Source organism: Lissotriton vulgaris, chromosome 6, assembly GCF_964263255.1.
Source record: "Lissotriton vulgaris chromosome 6, aLisVul1.2, whole genome shotgun sequence".
NCBI lineage: Eukaryota > Metazoa > Chordata > Amphibia > Caudata > Salamandridae > Lissotriton > Lissotriton vulgaris.
The window spans coordinates 1,333,999,874-1,334,022,246 of NC_141694.1; the positions used below are offsets into that span (position 1 = coordinate 1,333,999,874).

General features: G+C 45.5%; 1 protein-coding gene across 1 annotated transcript in view; it reads right to left on the reverse strand.

Annotated features, from left to right (window-relative positions):
* The window catches only part of LOC147708856 (uncharacterized), a 632,993-nt gene that overhangs the window by 173,144 nt on the left and 437,476 nt on the right, over nucleotides 1–22,373 (reverse strand). The window lies entirely within an intron of this gene.

Genomic DNA, 22,373 nt, shown 5'->3' on the forward strand with positions numbered 1-22,373 from the left:
TATCTCAATGAACAGCCAAATAACCCTGTCTTGTCCTCCTGCTTCCACACACTCCATTTGCTTCAGAAGATGTTCAAGTGGATCCCCACTGAGACCAGGAAAATGGTCACCCATGCACTCTTCAGCAGCAGACTGGACAACTGCAACACACTCTATGCTAGTACCACCAAAAAGCTCCTAAAGAAATTACAGACTCATCCTGAACATACCCTGCTGCAGCCACATCACTGGTCACCTTGGAGGCCTCCACTGGCTTCCATTTAACAAAAGAATTATCTTCATGCTCCTCAAGCACGCCTGCAAAGCCATCCACAACACCGAACCTGCATACCTCAACCAACGCCTCTCCTTGCACAGACTCACCAAACATCTCTGTTCCGTCCAACTGCCCCCGGACACCATCCCATGGATCCGGAAAACAATGGCTGGAGGAAGATCCTTCTCCTACCTCACTGCGAAGACCTGAAATTCCCTGCCTCTACATCTCAGGCAATCACCATCTCTGTCTCAATTCATGAAGGACCTCAAGACCAGGCTCTTTGACTGAACTGCAGATCCCCCCCTTTGATCTTGAGACCCTAATGGGTGAGTAGTCGTGCGTTACAAGAACCTTGATTGGTTGAGACAAACCTATTGGCTCTGTCAAGGGGCCACCATATGAAAATATAAGGCAAGCATATTGACTTCCTCAAGGAGTCACCACATTAAAAACCCAAAAACCCACATGTTAAGAATCGACCATTGTCGTATCCTCATAATCAATAACCCTGTTTAAATTCACGGTTAGCCAGGCATTGTTAATAAAGCATTTGAAATCAACATAATGTGTGCCTTAGTTTTTATATACATTCTAGCTGCATGAAATACAACCATAGAACCAACCACTGGAGGTTACTGCTCTCCTAGCTTGTAGAACATAAGTTTAAGGCTTAGGAGTGCTTTAAAAATATTGATGGAGATCCTGGGGTGTCAAAGATTCTAAGACCCCAGAAACGTTTGGTCAACTTGTCAATCTTTTAGGGAGGGCTGCTGCATTCCCTGCAACCCTCAAAAACCTACAATTCAATTTGGCTGTGGCCCGACCCTTATGGGGCCACTGCTAGAAGAACAAATGTATGCAAACAAGCCAAGCAGGGCATTATGGGAAGCAGTGAATATTTTATGAGCAGTCTCCTGATGCATTAAGGAGAGCTTTTGCTTTCAGTTATTTTTCTTTGGTTGGGAGCCACTGGTCCCACCCGGGCACCTCAACATCTCCTTTTGGTTGGGGCAGTGCAGGAAATCCAATCCTGGGCTACCCAGCCAACTTCCCACCAAGCTGGCTCCTTTGACTGCTGGTGCTGGAGCTGTCAGCTTGTTTATATGCTGCAGGTGGGGATCTTTCGGCAGTGACTTCCTCGTTCTCCCCAACATGTGCACAGGGAGCAGATATAAATTCACAGCAGCAAGCATGGATGATAAAAAAGTAGAACTGAATTGAAGATAATTATCTAAAAAACAAACTTCTTATACTATTCATAAGTATGTATAAAAGTCTTCGCTGGAGTTCAATCCATTTGGATTCTTAGTGTCCATTTCTAAGATGTATTGTGTTTCCAGTTTTCTTAGTTTCATGTCTCGATCACCACCTCGTCTCAATGGGGGGGATACAGTCAACCACATAATAGCGTAATTCATTGGATTTTTTTACATGAACTGCTTCAAAATGACGGGCAACGGGATAGGTCTCATCTCCGTTGTTAATTGCGCTGGGGTATCCGTTTGTGAACTTGTAACCTGGTACTACCCACGTACCTTAGGCCACACGGACACTCCAGCACATACACCGCAAACTCCGTTTTACAGTCAGTTTTTTCTCAATCTTTGTAGGCCTGCTTTTGAATGGGGTGAAAAATTCTGTCTTGTTCACCCCATGCTTACATGCTTTGCAAGATGCACATTTTATGAACCCTTTGCTGCTCATGATCCAAGAGGTGGATGTAACTACCTCAGGACTGCTGGAAACCAGTGTATTATTCATAGAGCTAGCCTTTCTAAAAGTTAGATTGGGAGAACGGGTAAGTCTCTCCCCTAGTACCGGGTCATTTTTTATGAGAACCCAATTCTTATTGACGATCTTTCTAATAGTATGGTGTTGATTACTATATGTCAAGATAAGTCTCAATGGCTGCTCATTAATAGGAGTATTACTCTCTGTGCATCTGCTTACCAATGCTAGAGCTCTTCCTTGTTCATTTGCTCTAATTATAGCTTTATCTACTACCTTGGGACTGTACCCCCTAGCAATAAATCTGGAACAACAGTCTTTCTGGGCCTGATACAGTCGCTGTCCAGACTACATACCCTTCTAATTTGCAACATCTGTTATGTCATGTTATGTTAATAACACTTCTATAGCGCACAGCTGCCCCAGCCAAGGGGCGTCCCGGCGCTTCAGAGAGAGTAACCAAACACAACACAGCAGTACAAGGGCAGAAGCGCACAGATCAGAATGGTAAGATGTATGAGGGAACAGATGCGTTTTAATAGCCCTCCTGAACTTCAGAAGCTCATCTATTTCACGAATGTGGGACGGAAGAGAATTCCACAGTTTTGCAGCCAAAACCCCATAGGGGATGCTGCGAATGAAATGTGCCGGGTGATTGCTCCATGCGTGAAGCACAGAGTTGCCAGCTGTATTTTTTCTGTATAGTTTGGTATTTAGCTGGTTATCAGAAATTAATATTTCTGTATCAAGAAAAACTACAGAGGTCTTGCTAATGTGGCTTGTAAACTTCAAATTTAAATTGTTGATGTTTAAGGATTCAATAAAAACACTGGCCTCATTTTCTGTTCCATGCCAAATGATTATCAAATCATCTATGTACCTATAACTATCTGGTTATTGTTTACCTCCTTACACGTAGACGTGAGGACCTGCCTCTCCCACAGCCACATGTGCAAGCACGCGTAGCTGGGAGAAAAGCAGGCCCCCATCGCCACGCCCCTAATTAGTTGGTACACTTGTTTTGAAAACAAGAAGTAATTATTCTCTAAGCACATAGAAATTATTGCCATCAACATTTTGTTATGCTCCACATAACATATAGGACCTCTCTTTAGGAAGTGTTCCACTGCTTTTAATACATCTCTGTGGTGGTTGCTGGTATAGAGTGAAGAGACGTCTAATGAGATGAGCATATAATCTTTCTGCCACACCACATTGTCTAGTTTACGTAACAAGTCCCCTGTATCCAGGACAAAGGAAGGTAATGTTCGAACATGCTCCTGTAGGAAGAAGTCCACGTACTCACTCGCATTCTCCATCAAACTGCCACATGCGGAGATTATCGGCCTGCCAGGTGGATTGTCCTTGTCCTTGTGTATTTTAGGTATAAAATACACCACTGGCATGATCGGGTGGTCGTTTTTAAGAAATCGGAACTCATCATTCGAAAGCAAACCATTACTTTTCCATGCTATCAGACTGGAGTAAAACTGTTCCCAGGATGTTTTTACTGTCGCCATATCACTCCGCCTGTAGCATTCTTTGTCATTCAGATGACTGGTAGCTTCCATCATGTACATATTTTTTGGCCACAGAACGATATTGCCTCCCTTATCAGATTGACGTATTATCACATTGGTGTTGGTTCGCAATTTTTTCATCAATTTGTAATAGGCATCATCCTTGGCTGTGTACCGTTTTTTTAATTCATTTTGTTTCTTAGAAAGAATTTTGAGTTCCTGTGTTTTCTTCTCATGAAACACATCAATGTTCTCTCTCATCATGACCAGGCAGAATTTGGATTTTAATTTGAAAGTAGTTAATGGTCCCTGCTTGTGTTCTTTCACTATTTGGCTAGTGTTTTCCAGCATAGTATTGCTTTCTTTTTGCAATTCTTGAAGATCATGTAACAACTCATCATCCTGTACCATAAGGTAGGATGGACTTCCACTGCTGTGTGTAATTGCCGTTGGTGCTTTGGGTTTCCCTGTATATGTATATATATATATATATATATATATATATATATATATATATATATATATATATATATATATATATATATATATATATATATATATATATATATATATATATTCAGAAACTCATCCGACGTTTTCATTTGCACGGAAAGACAAGAGCAGACCCAATTATCGTGCAGATTATTTTTATTTAGCAATCACCATGTCGTCATTACGCGTTTAGGCCATCCAACGGCCTTGATCACATGTCAGCGCCTTGGTGTGAAGATTCCCTTTTTAAAGTGCATGTGCAGTGTTTAGCAGCAATGGACATAGAAAGCATACATCACTGTTTTCTTAACATATGGTTAAATTCTTTTGTCACAGATATAATATCTATATTCATTACAGTACTAGGATAAAACAATATTAATTTCATCATGGCTAAAATCCAGATTTTTGTGTTAAGATATTTATAAAAATACATAAAATCCACTGTTTTACCACATTCGTTTACATCCTAGCTATAATTCCGTCCATTGTTCTGCTATTTCCGTACTAAAGTGACTAGTGCAAAACATACCACCCGCCCTATGTGCAAGTCGAAATAATATTTATATGTGCAAAATTGTGCAAAATCAGTGCAAATGTTGTATATCAAGCAGCATGAAAGTATTGGCTAATGCCATTTTCAAATTTTGAGGTACATTACCTTGTCATGATCAGTGCAAGTTATAGAGTTAAGACATTATGCTTTTATCAAAAGCCTAAATTATTAGATAGCTGTCTGTTATAAATGGGTGATACCCACAAATGAGGATTTATAGTATATAAATATTATATAAAATCATTCCAACCCAATAAAATCAGATAAATAGGCTAAAAACAAATATAGCAATTAAAAACTCCTATTAAAGGGGTTACTTCCTGGTTACTGTTCGAATATGATGTAATAATATGTAATAAGACTACCCTGTTATCCACCTAAAATATGAATGTAAGCTACAGTTAAATCATAATTATGCATGAGGTAAAATATATACAGGTATTGACTACAGTATATCTAAGTGAGGAAATGCAATTTCTGACAATGTGGCATAACAGATATTCAATTGTTGTTTCAATGTTAAGATCTTCCTGTGGATGTTTAGAGATAAGTGGACATATCCTCGCTAGTGTTTAGTACTCCAGGGTACTTCGTATCCACTTCAAGGATATACCTTGTTTCTAAGCGCCTAAGTTTAGCCTCTCTGTTACATCCTCTCTTGTTGAGTGGCACTGCGTCTAAAACAAAGTTATTAAAATATTTAAGAATGCTTTCATGTTTATCCATAAAATGCCTGGCAACTGGGTAGCTTGGGTTGTTGTTTAAAATGGCGCGTGTGGCAGCTACAGACTAGTACATATACTGCAAATTCTGCTTTGCAGGACAGGTATTGGTTGATCAAATGGGTATGGTCACTAAAAGCTGTTTTATAGGACTTCATCTATATTCCAATTTGGCAGGCCTTACAGCTGGAGCATCTGAAAAATCCTTTCCTAGCTGTTAGTCAAGTGCCTGGTTCTAGATCGTCAGGACTATTTTTAACCAAGGCATTACCCATTGACGCTGTTCTCCTGAATGTTATCTCTGGCTTTTTGGGAAGTAGTCCTCCTATGACAGGGTCTCCTAGTACTATTGGCCAGTTGCATCTTATGATCGATCTAGTCTGTCCTTCCTGTCTGGAGTACGCTAGTTTGAGTCGTGTTGGCTCATTTGATATAACCTCTATGGCTCCCTGGGATTTTGATCTATATTGTAATAGGTCTTGTCTGACTCTACATCTTGATTTGGATATTGCTGCATCATTTGTTCCTGATTTGTAACCTCTTTGGAGGAATCTGTTCTTGCACTACCTCTGTTTTTCCTGTGTGTCCTTTTCCTCACTACATATCTGCCTAATTTTTAGTATCTCCCCATAGGGGATGCTGTGTATAAGGTGAGGTGGATGAGAACTAGATGCATGCAATACTGCATTGCCAGCTGTTTGTTTCCTAAAAAGAGATGTTGACGGGTTGTTATTTGCAATGTACACTTTCACATCCAAAAATGTAATGCTTTCAAAGCTGATGGAATAAGTACATTTTACATTCAAATTGTTGACATCTGAAATAAAATCATGTGCACTCTGTTCAGAGCCATTCCATACACTAAAAAGGTCATCTGTAAACCTTAACCATATTATTGCCTTGTCCATAAAAATGTGGGCAAATTGTTTCATGAGGATCAGCTCCTCCCACCATCCCATAAACAAACAGGCATAACTGGGGGAGAAGATATCCCCCATTTCCACACCTTGGAGTTTGCTGATACATTTTGTTCTTGTACATAAATAGATTGTTCTGAAGACAAAATATCAACAAATAAATCAACATTTGGTTGTTTTTGGCAAATCTTATTGGTCTTGTTAGATTTGGGGGTCTCTAGTTGGCACATGTAGGTACTTGTGACAAATTGGGACCCTTGCCTCTAGTCAGGATAAGGGGATTACACTCCTAAATAACCCCTGCTTACCCCCTTGGTAGCTTGGCACAAGCAGAAAGGCTTATCTTAGAGGCAGTGAGTAAAGCATTTGTGACCACATACAGTTACCCAGTGACAATACTACAAATGGACACCACACAAGGTTTTATATCAAAAAGAAGTATACTTTATATAGATTTACCACAAGACCATAAACAACAAAAATACACAATACTGTTACTTTAAGAGGGTAGTTTTAGCTTAGTTCAGTTCAGTTCTTTGCGTGAAGCTTCCACACAATGTGACAAGTACAGCAGCGACATCCTTGTTCAGAAGTGCGACGGCAGCAGCTCCGATGGCGGCGTGCTTCTCGGGGGATACGAGGTGCTTTCCTCGATGCGGTGCAATACGACAGTTCCAGCGGCGACATCCTTGTTTAGAAGCGCGAAGGCAGAAACAGCTATGGTGACACGCTTCTTCCTCGTTGCGAGACTCTTCTCTCGATGCGGTGCAATAAGACAGCTCCAGCAGCGACACCCTTGTTCAGAAGTGCGACGGCAGGCAGCAGCGACAGCGGCATGCTTTCTCTTCACTGCGAGACGCTTTTCTCGATGCGGTGCAGTGCGACAACTCCAGCGGCGACACCCTTGTTCAGAAGTGAGACGGCAGCAGCAGCGACGGTGACAGGCTTCTTCTCCATTGAGTCGCGCTTCCAGCTCCTTGCGACACGCAGTCCCTCAGAAGGCCCAAAACAGCAGCAGGCACTTCCAAAATACCTCTGGGGAGCTGGGGGTTGAAGTCTGTTGTCCCTGAGACTTCAGCAGGAGGCAAGCTCTATTTCATGCCCGTGGAGATCCTTCACAAGTTGAAAGCAAAGTACACAAAGTTCTTTCTCCTCTCTTTGGCAGTAAGGCAACCACTGCAGGCCAATCCCCTAAGCAGCACTTCAGCTTAGGAATAGTCTCTCAGTTTCTTCAGGTTCCTCTCCTCAGCAAAGGTTTCTTCTTGTAGTCCAAAAATGATCTAATTTCATGGGATCAGGGTCCCAATATTTATATCCCAAATTCCTTTGTTCTCTGAGAGGCCTTTGACCATTTCAAACCAGTTCTGAAGCACTCTGTTTACCAGACTTCTGCTTCCCTTTCACAGTGCTGGGCAGAAACATCAGACGCCCCACGGGTGGTGGAGACAGCATTGTGGAAGGCAAGTACAGCCCTAGAGCACTTTGTTGACAGGATTCCTTCTCTTCTTTCAGTGTGCAGGGCAGAGACATCAGCCGCACCCCAGGAGGTGGAGCCAGCATTGTGGAAGGCAGGCACAGCCCTATTCAAGGTTCAGGTGCAACTCCTCCCTCCTATCTAGATGCAGATCTCTCTATTCACCACTGGGCTGACTCATCCTGTCTCTTGGAATCCCCCAAACTCCAGACAAGGAATACACAACCTTGCAGAGGCAGGCTTGAAAGGTTAGACAAGAAAATGCCTACTTTCTAAAGGTGGTATTTTCAAACACACAATGTTAAAACCAACTTCACTAAAAGATGTATTTTATCATTCTGAGTTCAGGCATACTAAACTCGAATTTCCACAATGTTCTCTGAGTCAGTTAGGATTATAAGAATGTAATAATCTAACTGCCCATTCTGGCCTATGGAGAACAGATAGCCTTGCGATAGTGAAAAATGAAAATGGCTGTAATTCCCTATTAGGACATGCCACACACATCAGGGCTTGTCCTACCTTATACGTACAATGCACCCTACCCTTGAGACTACCATAGAGGTGTCTGATATGAAGAAAAGGGAAGGTTTAGGGACTGGCAAGTGGGTGCACTTGCCCAGTCAGTGTGACAGTACCAGACTGCACACAGGCTCTGCAATGGCAGACCTTAGACACATTTTACAAGGCTTCTTCTGTGGGTGGCACAACCAGTGCTGCAAGCCCACCAGCAGCATTCAGATTTTCAAGCCCTGGGCACACTCAGTGCACTGTACTAGGGTCTGACAAGTAAACCAAATAGCCAAACATGGAACCACTGATTAATACATCAATTTACAATAGGGAGTACTCACACTGTGGCACTGAACAGCAGTGGCACAGTGCCCAAAGCATCTAACACCAGCAAAAATACATGAGGCAACAGCAAAAATGGAAGAGAGACCCACGCCAATGGTGCCAGGTCTAATATGTGTCCCCACCAGTTGAAATGTGGGGAAAACTACCCTAACTCCTGGGAGTTCTCATCACTAAGGCAGAAAAATCTGGACAGACCATCAGCGTTGGCGTGTTCTGTACCAGGGTGGAGTTCCACCGTAAAGTCCATACCCTGTAGGGAAATGGACCAACTCAACAGCTTTGGATTCTCACCCCTCATCTGCATCAGCCATCTGAGGGGCCTGTGGTCTGTCTGAACCCGGAAGTGAGTCCCAAACAGGTATGGTCTCAGCTTCTTCAGTGCCCAGATCACAGCAAATGCTTCACGCTCAATAGCACTCCTCCTCTGTTACCGTGGAAGTAACCTCCTACTGTTGAAGGCTACAGGTTGATCTAGGCCCACCTCATTCATCTGTGATAGAACATCCCCCACACCATGCTCTGAAGCATCTGTTTGAACTATAAACTCTCTTGAGCAGTTGGGGGCCAGGAGCACATGGCAGCTTTCAGGGTCTCAAAAGCTTTCTGACAGGTGTCAGTCCAAATCACTTTCTTGGGCTGCTTCCTGGAAGTCAGCTCTGTCAAGGGTGAAACAATGTTGCCAAACCCATTGAGAAACCTCCTGTAGTACCCTGTGAGTCCTAAAAAGGCTCTCACCTCTGTATGGGTTTTGGGTGGCTCCCAACAAGGATGGTTTCAATCTTGGGTGGTAGGGGCGCCACCTGACTGCTCCTAACTTGGTGTCCCAAGTACACCATGGAACCCTGCCCGATCTGGCACTTACTCCCCTTGATCGTGAGGCCTGCCTTCCACAGCGCCAACAACACTTCGCAGAGGTGGCACAGATGTTCCTCACAACTGCCACTGAACACTGCAATGTCATCCAGGTAGGTGTCACTGAACTCATCCAGTCCAACCAACACCTGGTTGAACAACCTCTGAAAGGTGGCAGGGGCATTCTTCATCCCTAAGGGCATAACACGAAACTGGAAATGCCCATATGGTGTGGAAAATGCTGATCTCTCCTTTGCCCTATCAGTCAAGGCGATCTGCCAGTACCCAGACGTAAAGTCAAACGTGCTGAGGTACCGTGCGGCTCCTAGCCGATCAAGAGCTCATCAGCTCTGGGGATGGGGTGCGCGTCAGTCTTCGTGACTGAATTGAGTCCTCTGTAGTCCACAAAGAACCGAAGTTCGGGTGTGGCACCTGGCGCTGCAGCGTTCGGGACCAAGGCCACTGGGCTGGCCCTAGGACTGCTAGAGGACTCAATCACCCCTACTGCAAGAATCTTTGAGACCTCTTCTTTGATGCAAGCCCTCACAATGTCAGTTACCCTGTACGTTTTATGCTTCACAGGTAAGCTGTCTCCTGTATCCACATCATGGACGCACCAATCTGTGACACCAGGAACCAGAGAGAACAGATCAGAAAACTGTCCCAGCAACTGGCGGCAGTGATTCTGTTGCTCATGGGTCAGGGTGGAAGAGAGGTTAACACCATCCACTGACTCTCTTGCAGACAGGAGGTCAGGAAGAGGCTCAGTCTCCTCTTCCATTCCAGCATCTGTTTCTAAGAGAATGCCCATTTCAGACATCTCTAAATGGGGCTTAAGGCGGTTGACATGTAGGACCCTCAAGTGGTACCTAGGAGACCGCAAGTCCACCAAGTAGGTAACTGGACTCTTGCGCACCACAACCTCAACTGGTCCGGTCCACTTATCCTGGAGCATGCAAGGCTCCACGGGGGCCATGCCCCACACTTTCTGTCCAGGTTCAAGCTCTACCAGAGTGGCATTCTGGTAATAAAATATGGATTGAATTTAAGGCAGAGCTGTTCCCCACTCTTCGATTGATCTGCAACCGGTCTCTGTCTAGTGGTGTGGTCCCGGCCCGGTGGAAACAAGCATTGATGACACCCCTGTTGAAGAAGCCCTCGCTTGACCCGGAGTGTCCTAAGAACTTTAGGCCTATCTTTCTCCTGCCTTTCCCAGCTAAAATCGTGGAGCGAGTGGTGAGTAGCACTCTGTCCAAGTTTTTGGAACAACATAACTTGCTGGAGGAGGTGCAGTTTGGCTTTCGGCTGGCCCATGGAACTGAAACGGCTCTAGTGACCGTAAGGGGTGAACTTCGAATGTGGGCAGACAGGGGGCAGGCAGCTGTTTTGGTTTTGCTTGACCTGTCTGCTGCCTTCGACATGGTCAACCATGGGATCCTGCTGAATAGACTGAGAGAGGTTGGGGTGAAGGGAGCTGTCCTGAGGTGGTTCCAGTCATTTTTACGGGATTGACAGCAAGCGGTATCCCTCCCCCCTTTTCAATCCACCTACTCCAACATCTCGCATGGCGTACCACGGGGCTCGGCTATCAGCCCTATTTTATTCAATATTTACGTGAAACCTCTGATTGCTGTCATCAAAAAGCATAACATTAACATCGTTAATTATGCGGATGACACGCAGTTGATTTTCTCCCTTGAGGGAGACCAGTCAACCCCGTTAGAAGTGTTTCATAATTGCCTGCGTGATACGATTATCTGGCTGAAGGAGGACTCGCTGCAATTCAATGCAGATAAGACAGAGGTGCTTTATTGTCCTAGGGACAGAATTCCCTCCGTCTTGCCTTGTAATTTCTGGCCTGCCACTACCTCGTCCATGGTTCAACCAGTGAAGAAGGTCCGTAATCTTGGCATCATGTTTGATTACAAACTCCCTCTGGAGTCTCAGGTCATGAAAACTGTGACCTGCTGTCTGGCTATTATTAGGTCTCTGTGGAAGATCTTTCCTCTGCTTCCATCTCATGCCCGGGCATTGATAGTACGCAGTACTATTCTTAGTAGACTTGATTATTGTAATGCTCTGTTTCTCGAATCTCCTAAATTTTTGCTTGATAGGTTGCAGAGGATTCAGTCTTCAGCTGCCAAATTGGCCTTGGGGTGGCCCAGAAGAACTGCCTCCTCGGCGGCTATGGCACAACTGCATTGGCTTCCGCTGAGACAAAGAGTCCAGTTCAAGTCTCTCTGCATAGTGTTTAAAGCCTTGCGTAGGTTGGGGCCTGTGTCTATGCAGAGAAAGTTTGAATGGTATGCTCCTGCAGATGCCTTCGCTCTTCTTTAGCAAGACTTGTAAAAACTCACAGAATTAGGAAAGTCAGGGCAGGTGGTCGATCCTTCCGGTAAGCTCTTTGCCAAACTTTGGAATCAGCTCCCTCTGGAGCTAAGACAAGTTAGTGATCTTTGTGTCTTTAGAAGGAGACTCAAAACCTGGTTGTTTCCTAAAACCTAGTTGGATATTGGCTCCGGTGCATCTTTTTGTCCTTTTCTTATCTAGAGCCAAAAGCCAGGATGCCGTTTTGGTGACAGTGCACTTTACAAGTTAAATAAATGAAAAATACCATCACTTCATCTCCTCCTGGCTGGCTTCCAGATTCGCCTTAGCGAGTTGTCTGAAACGCCTAGTCTGGTTCCTGAATGCCAGTATGTAGCTATATACATCCTGGGGAGGTTTCCTGGGAGATTGCTCCCAGCCTTCTTTGACCAGACTCAGAGGTCCTCAGACCTGGTGTCCATAGAGAAGCTCAAAGGGACTGAACCCTAGAGATTTCTGTGGCACCTCCCGGTATGCAAAGAGTAGGCATGGTAAGAGGATATCCCACTTATGCCTCATGGGTTCCTCAAGACCCATTATCATGCCCTTCAGGATTCGGTTAAACCTTTCAACCAACCCATTTCCTTGGAGGTGGTAAGGAGTGGTGAACTTGTAAGTTACACCACACTCCTGCCACAGGGACTTCATATACTTGGAAATGAAGTTGGATCCCCGGTCAGAGACTATCTCGTGAGGGATTCCTACTCGGGAGAAAATTCCCATCAGTGCTAGTCCCACCACGGGAGCCGTCAATGTCCTCAGAGGTGTGGCTTCCGGGTACCGGGTGGCATGGTCCACCAAGACCAGGATGAACCTGTTGCCCATGGCTGTCTTGGGGTGCAGTGGCTCCACAATGTCAATCCCCACCCTCTCAAAGGGGGTACTGACCACAGGGAATGGCTGGAGAGGAGCCTTGTGCTTCCTCCCACTCTTTCCACTTGCCTGGCAAGTCTAACATGTCCTGCAAGGAGTGTCTGAACTCTTGCGCATTTGGGGCCAATGAAGTGGGTGACAAGCCTCTCAAAGGTCTTGTTCTGCCCCGAATGTCCTGCCAACAGCACATCCTGAGCCAGCCCCAGTAGGAAGGCTCTAAAACTCTGGAGTACCACCAGCACACGGGCTGACTCAGGCTCAGCAACCTTAGGCTCACTATATAGGAGACCATTCTCCCAGTAAATCCAACGTGATCCTGACTGATCACCTGCTTCCTGAGAAGGGCATTCTCTCTGCTCCTTGCAGAATTCTTCCCTAGAGGGGCCTCCTTCTTGCTGCTAATGGGTCAGCTCAGGCAGGTCGCCCAGTTCAGCTACTTGTTCCCTGGTAGGCTCCAGGGCATCCCCCTCAGGGTCTATCTCCTCCTGGGCCGTGGAAACTTCGGGGGCCGGTTTCCTGCGCCCCCTGGCACTTCTGTCTAAGGCAGGTTCCTAGGCCTCCCTCCCAGGCTCCAGGTCCTCTTGAGCATCCCTACTGGCTGCCATTGACAGGGTGGTCACGTACGCCCAGTCAGGCAGACCCACCATCTTCAAGTGAGTACTCTTCTCCACCTTCTCCCAAGATGAGCTCTCTAAATCGTTCCCCAACAAACAGCCAACAGGCATGGCGGGCCTCTCAGCTACCTGAAGAGTACCAGAGACCCCCCCCCCCCCCACACTCAAAGGGAATCTGAGCCATTGGACAATGGCTCTCTGTGTTATCGGCGGTAACAACTCAGCAAAATGCATGAGGGACAATCTGCTCTTGAGACAGCAGGTGAAACCTGACAGCTGTCACACTGGCTCCTGTATCTCTAAGAGCCTCCACCCTTTAGCCATTGATGGTCACCCACTGCCCGTATTTCTTAGTGTTCCTGGACAGCTGAGTTTCTGGACCACCTCACAGTCTCCTAAAGAGACAAGGGTCATCTGTGCGGGACCCCACCCACCTTGGACATCAATCTCCTTGCCCAAGGCTACACTAGCTATCTGCCGGGGCGGAGCACCAGTAGGTGCTGGTTTACCAAATAGGCGGCACCTGGGGTCATTTGCCTTATGACCCAGGTCACCACACTTGTAACATTTTAGGGGTCCCTGTGGAACAGGGCTACCTGTCAGGACCCCTTGCATTCTCTGAAGTAGTGTGGCTCACTGGTTAGAGGTGGCAGACCCGAGAGCAGAGGACGGCCCGGGACTAGGGTTCGATTCCCGGCGCGGCAGGTTTCTGGACCAGGGTCAGCGGACTCGATAATTCTCTCGCCTCGGTGCCCACTCTGATCAGCGATCACACTCGGCAACTCTGGGCATTAGCTTGCCTCATCTTCACTAACGGCCCCACCAGACCGCCGGGGATGCCTGGTCTCACCCTGGAGATACCCATTAAGGGACCATCTCTCAGGGAAGCCAGGAAGGGTTTCGCAGCGGTCGAAGCGCCTTGGGACCCTCCGGGTAAGTAGTGCGCTATATAAATGCCTATACATTACATTACATTACATCTCAGGGGGAGGCTGGGAACCTTTCCCTTGGTTCCCTTGGGGACTACTTTGGGGCCCTTTGTGGAATTCCTTTTGTTTACCCTTGTCCCCCCCACTCTTCTGCTGTGGACCCTGCCTACCTTTGGCTGAGTCTCCCATGTGACCCTTGATGACCCTGGTGCTAACCCAGAGGTCCACCTCCTCCGCAAGCTTCCTAGGGTTAGTCAGCTTGCAATCAATCAGGTGCTGGCGCAGATCTGGAAAACAATTATCAGGCAAGTGCTCCCATGCAATCAAATCAAAGAGACCTTGAAAATCATTAACCTTGCTGCCCTTTACCCAACTATCCAATGCTCTCCAAAATAAAGAAAGTAACATATTCCATCCAGGTACTGTTCTCTAACTTCTTGCACTTCCTGAACCTCTGTCTATAGAGTTCAGGAGTCAAACCATACCTAGACATTAATGCATCCTTCATGTGGCTGTATCAATTGTGGACTTCAGAAGGCAAGTCTAACAGTGTGTCCCGCCCCTCACTAAGTAACCTTCCCCACAACTCAGGTCCCCAATCTCTCTCAGGGACCCGGTAGGAAGACATGGCTACCTCAGAGACTTTGAACCACTGACCAATATCATAACTTTTATAAAACTCTTTCACCACATCTTTGGGAATACACACCCTAGCTTCCACAGGCCCTGACGCTGATGGTACGCTGCCACCAGAGAGAGTATACTCTGAACTCTTGGTTTTAAACTCCAACTCCCTCAAAACCTTTTCATGATCAAACTGTAATTTATTTTCCTCTATGTCTAATCTCTTATTTTCTATCTCCAGTTGCCTATTCACCTTGAACTTGGTCATCTCCATTTCATGCTTCCTGGATCTCTCTCTGTCCTCCAGCTCCTCTGGAGACAGACTCCTGCTAGAAGCACTTCTACATATGGGGGAAGGTACCTTCCTTCCTCCTGAGCTCAATGGCCCTGCCTGCTGTACATCAACATTGTCTTACTCTTCCTCAATTTCAGGAGTTTTCCTTGCTTCTATCCAGGCCTTTAGCGCCTTGTAGAAATAGAAAAATCAAAAAGGAATCTACCAAAAAGTATGTGGTTGCGTTATGGTCTGCACTCACTAAGTAGTGTTGACCGTTCCCTGTACATAAGTCACAAATGCAAGTCCAGAATCCTCACAGCTGACCACAAATGATAGATTTGAGGGTCTCTAGTTGGCACGAGTAGGTACTTGTGACAAATAGGGACCCATGCCTCTAGTCAGGATAAGGGGATTACACTCCTAAATAACCCCTGCTCACCCCCTTGTTCAGCGATGCGACTGCAACAGCTTCAGCTGCAACACTCTTCTTCCAAGTTTGCGTGAAGCTTCCGCACGATACGACAACTACAGCAGCAACATCCTTGTTCAGAAATGCGACGGCGGCGCACTTCTCGGGGGATGCTAGCCGCTTTTGTCGATGCGGTGCAATACGACAGTTCCAGCGGCGATACCCTTGTTCAGAAGTGCTACGGCAGAAACAGTGACGGTGACACGCTTCTTCCTCATTGTGAAACTCTTCTGTCGATGCGGTGCAATACGACAGCTCCAGCCGCAACACACTTGTTCAGAAGTGCGACAGTAGCGACGGCGACACGCTTCCTCTTCGTTGCGAGACGCTTCTCTCGCTGCAGTGCAGTGCGACACCTCCAGTGGCAACACCCTTGTTCAGAAGTGCGACGGCAGCAGCAGCGACGGCGACACACTTCTTCAGTCACACTTCCAGCTCCTTGCGACACGCAGTCCCTCAGAAGGCCCAAAACAGCAGCAGGCACTTCCAAAAGAATTCTGGGGAGCTGGGGGTTGAAGTCTGTTGTCCCTGAGACTTCAGCAGGAGGCAAGCTCTATTCCAAGTGCTTGGAGATCCTTCACAAGTTGAAAGCAAAGTACACAAAGTTCTTTCTCCTCTCGTTTGCAGTAATGCAACCACTGCAGGCCAATCCCCTAAGCAGCATTTCAGTTTAGGAATAGTCTCTCCTCAGTTTCTGCAGGTTCCTCTCCTCAGCAGAGGTTTCTTCTTGTGACCAAATATCATGGGATCAGGGTCCCAATATTTATACCCCAAAATCCTTTGTTATCTGAGGGGAGTGGGGCCTTTGCCCAGCCCAAACCAGTTCTGAAGCACCCTGTTCACCAGACTTCTCCTTTCCTTTCACAGTGCAGGGCAGAAACATCAGACGCCTCACAGGAGGTGGAGCCAGCAATGTGGAAGGCAAGTACAGCCCTGGAGCACTTTGTTGACAGGATTCCTTCTCATCTTTCAGTGTGCAGGGCAGAGACATCAGCCGCACCCCAGGAGGTGGAGCCAGCAGTGTGGAAGGCAGGCACAGCCCTATTCAAGGTTTAGGTGCTACTCCTCCCTCCTATCTAGATGCAGATCTCTCTATTCACCACTGCACTGACTCATCCTGTCTCTTGGAATCCCCCAGCCCTGTCACTCACAAACTCCAGACAAGGAATACACAACCTAGCAGAGACAGGCTTGAAAGGTTAGACAAGAAAAGACCTACTTTCTAAAGGTGGTATTTTCAAACACAGAATGTTAAAATCAACTTCACTAAAATATGTATTTTATCATTCTGAGTTCAGGCATACTAAACTCGAATTTCTACCATGTTCTCTGAGACAGTTAGGATTATAGAATTTAATAATTCTAACAGCCCATTCTGGCCTATGGAGAACATGTAGCCTTGCAATAGTGACAAATGAAAATGGCTGTAATTCACTATTAGGACATGACACACACATCAGGGCTTGTCCTACCTTATATGTATAATGCACCCTGCCCTTGGGCCTCCCATAGGGGTGTCTGATATGATGAAAAGGGAAGGTTTAGGGACTGGCAAGTGGGTGCACTTGCCCAGTCAGTGTGATAGTACCAGACTGCACACAGGCTCTGCAATGGCAGACCTTAGACACATTTTACAAGGCTGTTCTGTGGGTGGCACAACCAGTGCTGCAAGCCCACCAGCAGCATTTGGATTTACAAGCCCTGGGCACACTAAGTGCACTGAACTAGGGTCTGACAAGTAAACCAAATAGCCAAACATGGAACCACTGATTAATACATCAATTTACAATAGGGAGCACTCACACTGTGGCACTGGACAGCAGTGGCGCAGTGCCCAAATCTCCTAACACCAGCAAAAATACATAAGGCAACAGCAAAAATGGAAGGGAGACACACGCCAATGGTGCCAGGTCTAACAGGTCTGTTGGCTAGGAAGTGCTCCACTGCTTTGATTCCATCATTGTTCCTTATGCAGGTATAAAGAGAAGATACATCAAGTGCTATAAGCTGATAACCATCTTGTCATTTAATCTTGTTGATTTTCCTTATAAAATCACAAGCGTCCTGCACGTATGATTTAAGGTACTTTACATGTTCTTGTAAAAAGTGAATCAATGTAAATGGACATATTCTCAAGTGGCCCATCGCAAGCCAAAATGATGGGCCTCCCTGGTGGCTTATTTATTGATTTGTGGACAAAATAGATTATTGGAATTGTGGGGTTCTCCCTTTTCAGGTATTTATATTCTTTTAGATTCAGAAGACCCAGACACTTCCATGCTAGTAATTTTTTGAAGAAAGTGTCTTGTGCATTTTTGAACTTCTGCATGGAACTTTTGCGATAGCAGTCGGTGACACTTAGCTGTTTTGCTGCCTCTTCCATATAATCTTTAAGGGGCCATAGTACTACGTTGCCCCCTTTGTGTGCATTTCTCACAACATCCTGCTTCTCCTTATTTAATGTATCCATCAGTTGTTGATACTTTCTTTCATGAATTGTGATTTTACGTTTGGTCTGATTGGCTTCCATGTGTAGTTTTTTATTTCCGCCGCCACATGTTCACTAAACAGATCTAAAGAGTCACGTGGCATGATGGGTATGAATTATTTTTTTTTTTAAATCTGGTCCTAGGTTTAATACATGTTGCATATATTGGAGACAACAGATCTTGTGTAGTTATTTCTGAGTGTTCTCCTTGGGCCGGACTTGGGGTATCTGCCATTACAGCTTCATCTCCCAGATTATAAAGATCCTTTAGAACGCCCAGATCTGATACTGGTAGATTCTGCTTGTCTCCACTAGTCAATATTAGGTCTTGGGTGTCCATTTCATCATTAAACCCCTCAGGTTTGAGCTGTAGTTTATGGAATGTTTTGAGTTTTAACTTACTGATAAACTTGTAAATCTCTGCTCGTGTGTTTGTGTAATCGAAGTTAGTTTCTGGGCAGTATGACAATCCCAGCGCTAGCATCTGTTGTTCTGCTACATCCAGATTTATTTCCGTCAAATTAATGATAGTATTGTCTGTATTGGTTGTTGGAGGGGAAATGGAAGATGTTTCTATTTGCGTTTCCATTGTACCTGTCCTCTCACTGGTTTCTGATTGGAACCGCTGCCGCCTGATGTCTGTCCTTCATTTTTTACCGGTTTAGTAGTTGAGAGTTTCTCTTCGACTTCTCAAGTAGTCTAATTCTTCTCCCAACTATGGTTTTGTTGCTCCCAAATTCAGTCTACCCCTTGCCATTTCTGCCTCTGATTCACTCTCCAAGGCCGAGCTAAGGTCTGACGCTGATGTTGAAGTCGCCCCACCTTTTTCCTCATTTTGTTCTTGTGTGAACCTTGTATTTTTTGCCGTCATGTTTCTGAAAGAATCACATTTTCTGGCGAACATAAAAATGTGTCCGTTAGAGTAATCGTCTTTATCTCTTTTGAATTTGTATATCTTCCGTTGTTTTATCTTCTCTTCTTCTTTGTTAAGTTTTGTCATCATATCCTCCTGGAATTTCTTCCTCTGTTGTGGCTCCCCCTGTAGTTCGATTTCCTTGTTGAGGGCATCTATTTTAGCTTGGCACACAATGCGATCTACCCCCGCCTACTTCACCAAAATTTGGACTAGCCTGCAGGAGGAGTCGAGGTTGCACTCTCCCATTATCCGAGGATTGGGCTTGTCATAGCTGGGGGCCAACATGATCCGCAGACCCCTTGGTATCCTGCCAACGTCCAGGTACTTCTGGAGGGATTTTGCCTCCCACCATTTAACTGTTTCCTGGCAAATGTATTTTTCCAGGATACAGTAGTTTTCTTTCAGGCTTTTAACTCCAGTTGTCATTTCAATGGCACTGTATTCGTTAAGCTGCTGTGGAGTATTGTCCGAAAACATTTCCTCTGCTGCCGACTCGTGGTCTCTGAGCGCTGCGGCAGACATGGTTATTGCTATTGTGATATCTATATGTTGTTGGGCTCTCACCCCTAATTGCTATCTTTAAAGCAGAGAAAGACTTTAGCGTGCACCCTCCCCACCTGTTATATTTATTACGCTATTTCCTCGCCCGTTTCCGAACAATTTTTGGCCCCCGGAATCCGGCTCTAGCGTCCGGCCTTCAGACTCTGTCCGTAACCTGGGAGTCATGCTGAACCATGGGCTCAGTATGGACACCCATGTTCAGAAAACATCGGCCCGTTGTTTCTCCATCCTTCGCTCACTCAGGAAGGTTCTGCCCCTGCTACCATCTCATGCCCGCGCCCAGGTGGTTAGATGTACCATCCTGAGCAGGTTGGACTATTGTAATGCCCTCCTGCTCGGGTCCCCTGAGTATCTACTGGACAGACTCCAAAGGGTTCAATCTGCGGCGGCTAAATTGGCGTTGGGGCTGCCTAGGAGATCTCATGGTCCATCTGCCCTTGCAAAACTACATTGGCTTCCTCTTAGACAGAGGATTCAATTTAAAGCCCTTTGCATTGTGTTTAGGGCTCTTCACGGATGCGGCCCAGTCCCCCTCAGGTCCAAGTTTGTCTGGTACACCCCTTCCAGACACCTTCGCTCATCGGATGCTAAACTGGTAGTTGTTCCCAGATTTAAGAAGTTCAGAGCTGGTGGCAGATCCTTTCAGGTGACTGCATCCAGACTCTGGAACACTCTCCCCATCGAGATTAGGGCCACTAATGAACTTATGCAGTTTAGGAAAAAGGTAAAAACTTGGCTTTTCCCTGGCTAGCCTTCGCTCCCCAGGCATACTTCGCTGCCTTCTGTAGTCTGGATTCTATTAGCGCCAGGATGCCTGCAACGGTGACAGTCGCGCTCTATAAATTCTTAAAATAAATAAATAATAAAATAAATATTGCGAGTACCTTATGTTGCTGTCAGATGTTTCCAGTGGTGGTCTCTAATGTGGCTGGGCTCGTCCAGGCTTGCCGTCGTGTCCGAGATCTGCTCCTGCTGTTTTTCACCTTCCAACTGCTTGTCACGTTCTTCTGCGTGTACACAGGGGGCTGCCGTGGATTCCTGACTCGGAACTCTTTGCTTGCACTTCCGGGCTCAAGAGATGGGTCAGCGCTGCCTGGATTAGCTACGCCGGTTATCTGATATCCCCAGAAGAAATGACCGCCAACCATGGAGCCAACTTGAGGAGAGGGGGTCCACAAATCCGGAGGTGGCTAATCTGGTAAATATTTCAAAAACTTGTCCGACGTTTTCATTTGTGCGAAAAGACCAGAGCAGACCCAATTATCGTGATGATTATTTTTATTTTGCAATCACCATGTCACCATTATGCGTTTTGGCCGTCCAACGGCCTTGATCACATGTTAGCGCCTGGGGGCGGAGATTCCCTTTTTAAAGTGCCTGTGCAGTGTTTAGAAGCAATGGACATAGAAAACATACATCACTGTTTTCTTAATATATGCCTAAGTGCATTTGTCACAGATATAATATCTATATTCATTACAGTACTAGGATAAAACAATATTAATTTCAATAATATATATATATATATATATATATATATATATATATATATATATTTATAATATGCAAAAAAGAAGGAGAGAACTCTGGGTAGTTCTCAAGTTTTGGTGGAAAGCATAGGACTAGCACAGTGCTGTCCTTGCCAAGCTGTAAAATGACAAAAGCCAGTTATCACTCAAGGCACAGTATTACAGCTTTGAATTGGTAAAATACCAAAGCAACCCCTGACACAGTGTTTCGCTCTAGTTAGAGATCTTCAGAGAGGTATAGCTTTGTCAGCAAGGGGATGGGTACAGCCTGCAGACTACCCTTTGAACTTCAGTAAGGGCTGAGTACAATCCCCGGAGTCCATCCTGCCCAGGAGAAGAACACCCTCCCTCCCATCCAAGACCTTTTTGTACCCAGTCCGGAATGAATGCATATCACACCACAGGAGGGCATTTAACAGTCATGTGCTACTGGGTACGGGACACTGGCAGAAAGGAACCTGTTGTTTAGACAGAAAAATGCCAATGTTCCAAAAGTGTCATTTCGATATTAGAAACTTAGAATTCGACTGTATCATTCAAGAGGATTTTAAATTACAATTCAAATGAGTAGAAGAAGTATTTCTCTATCTGCTCCCAAACTAAACGTATCACTTATTAACTCTAATAAGGTAATCCCGTTTTATTCTATGAGAGTTCTAGCTTGTTTAGCGTAAAACGACTGGTGGGGTTTTTCACTGCTAGGACATGTAAACTTTGGTACACATGTCCTATATTTCAAAGACCTTGCACCCTACCTTATGAGCCTTTAGGGCCTACCTTAGGGGTGACATACTAGCATTAAAAATTAAATTTAGGCCTGACAAAATGTGTATTTTGCCCAGATGAAATAGCAGTTTAAAACTGAACTACAGGCAGCAGTGGCAGGCCTGAGACATGTTTTACAGTGCTGCTTTAGTGGGAGGCACGAGTGCTTCAGCCCACTTGTGGTATTTAATATACAGGCCCTGAGTACATGTAGTACCATTTACTAGTGACTTAAAAGTAGATTGAATAACCCAATCAGGTGTATACGAATTTTACCATGTTTGGAAAGGAGGGTACAAGCACTCCACCACTCATTACCTCGAGTAAAGTGTGCATAATTGTAATGCCAACAAAGACAGGTTCAGTGAAAAATAGGATAGTGAAGGCAAACATCTGGGGGGCTACCACCCAAAAAATGGCCATGTTCAAAAGTCAGGCTCTATTTACTAACTGTTCAACGGCAGCCTTGCATTCCACCTACACATATTTTGGGGGTGTCCCTAATTTATCTTTAATTTCCAGGTAACATTCCTCAGAACAAGAAGCTTGACATGTACATATTCTCACCAAAATGTACTGTTCA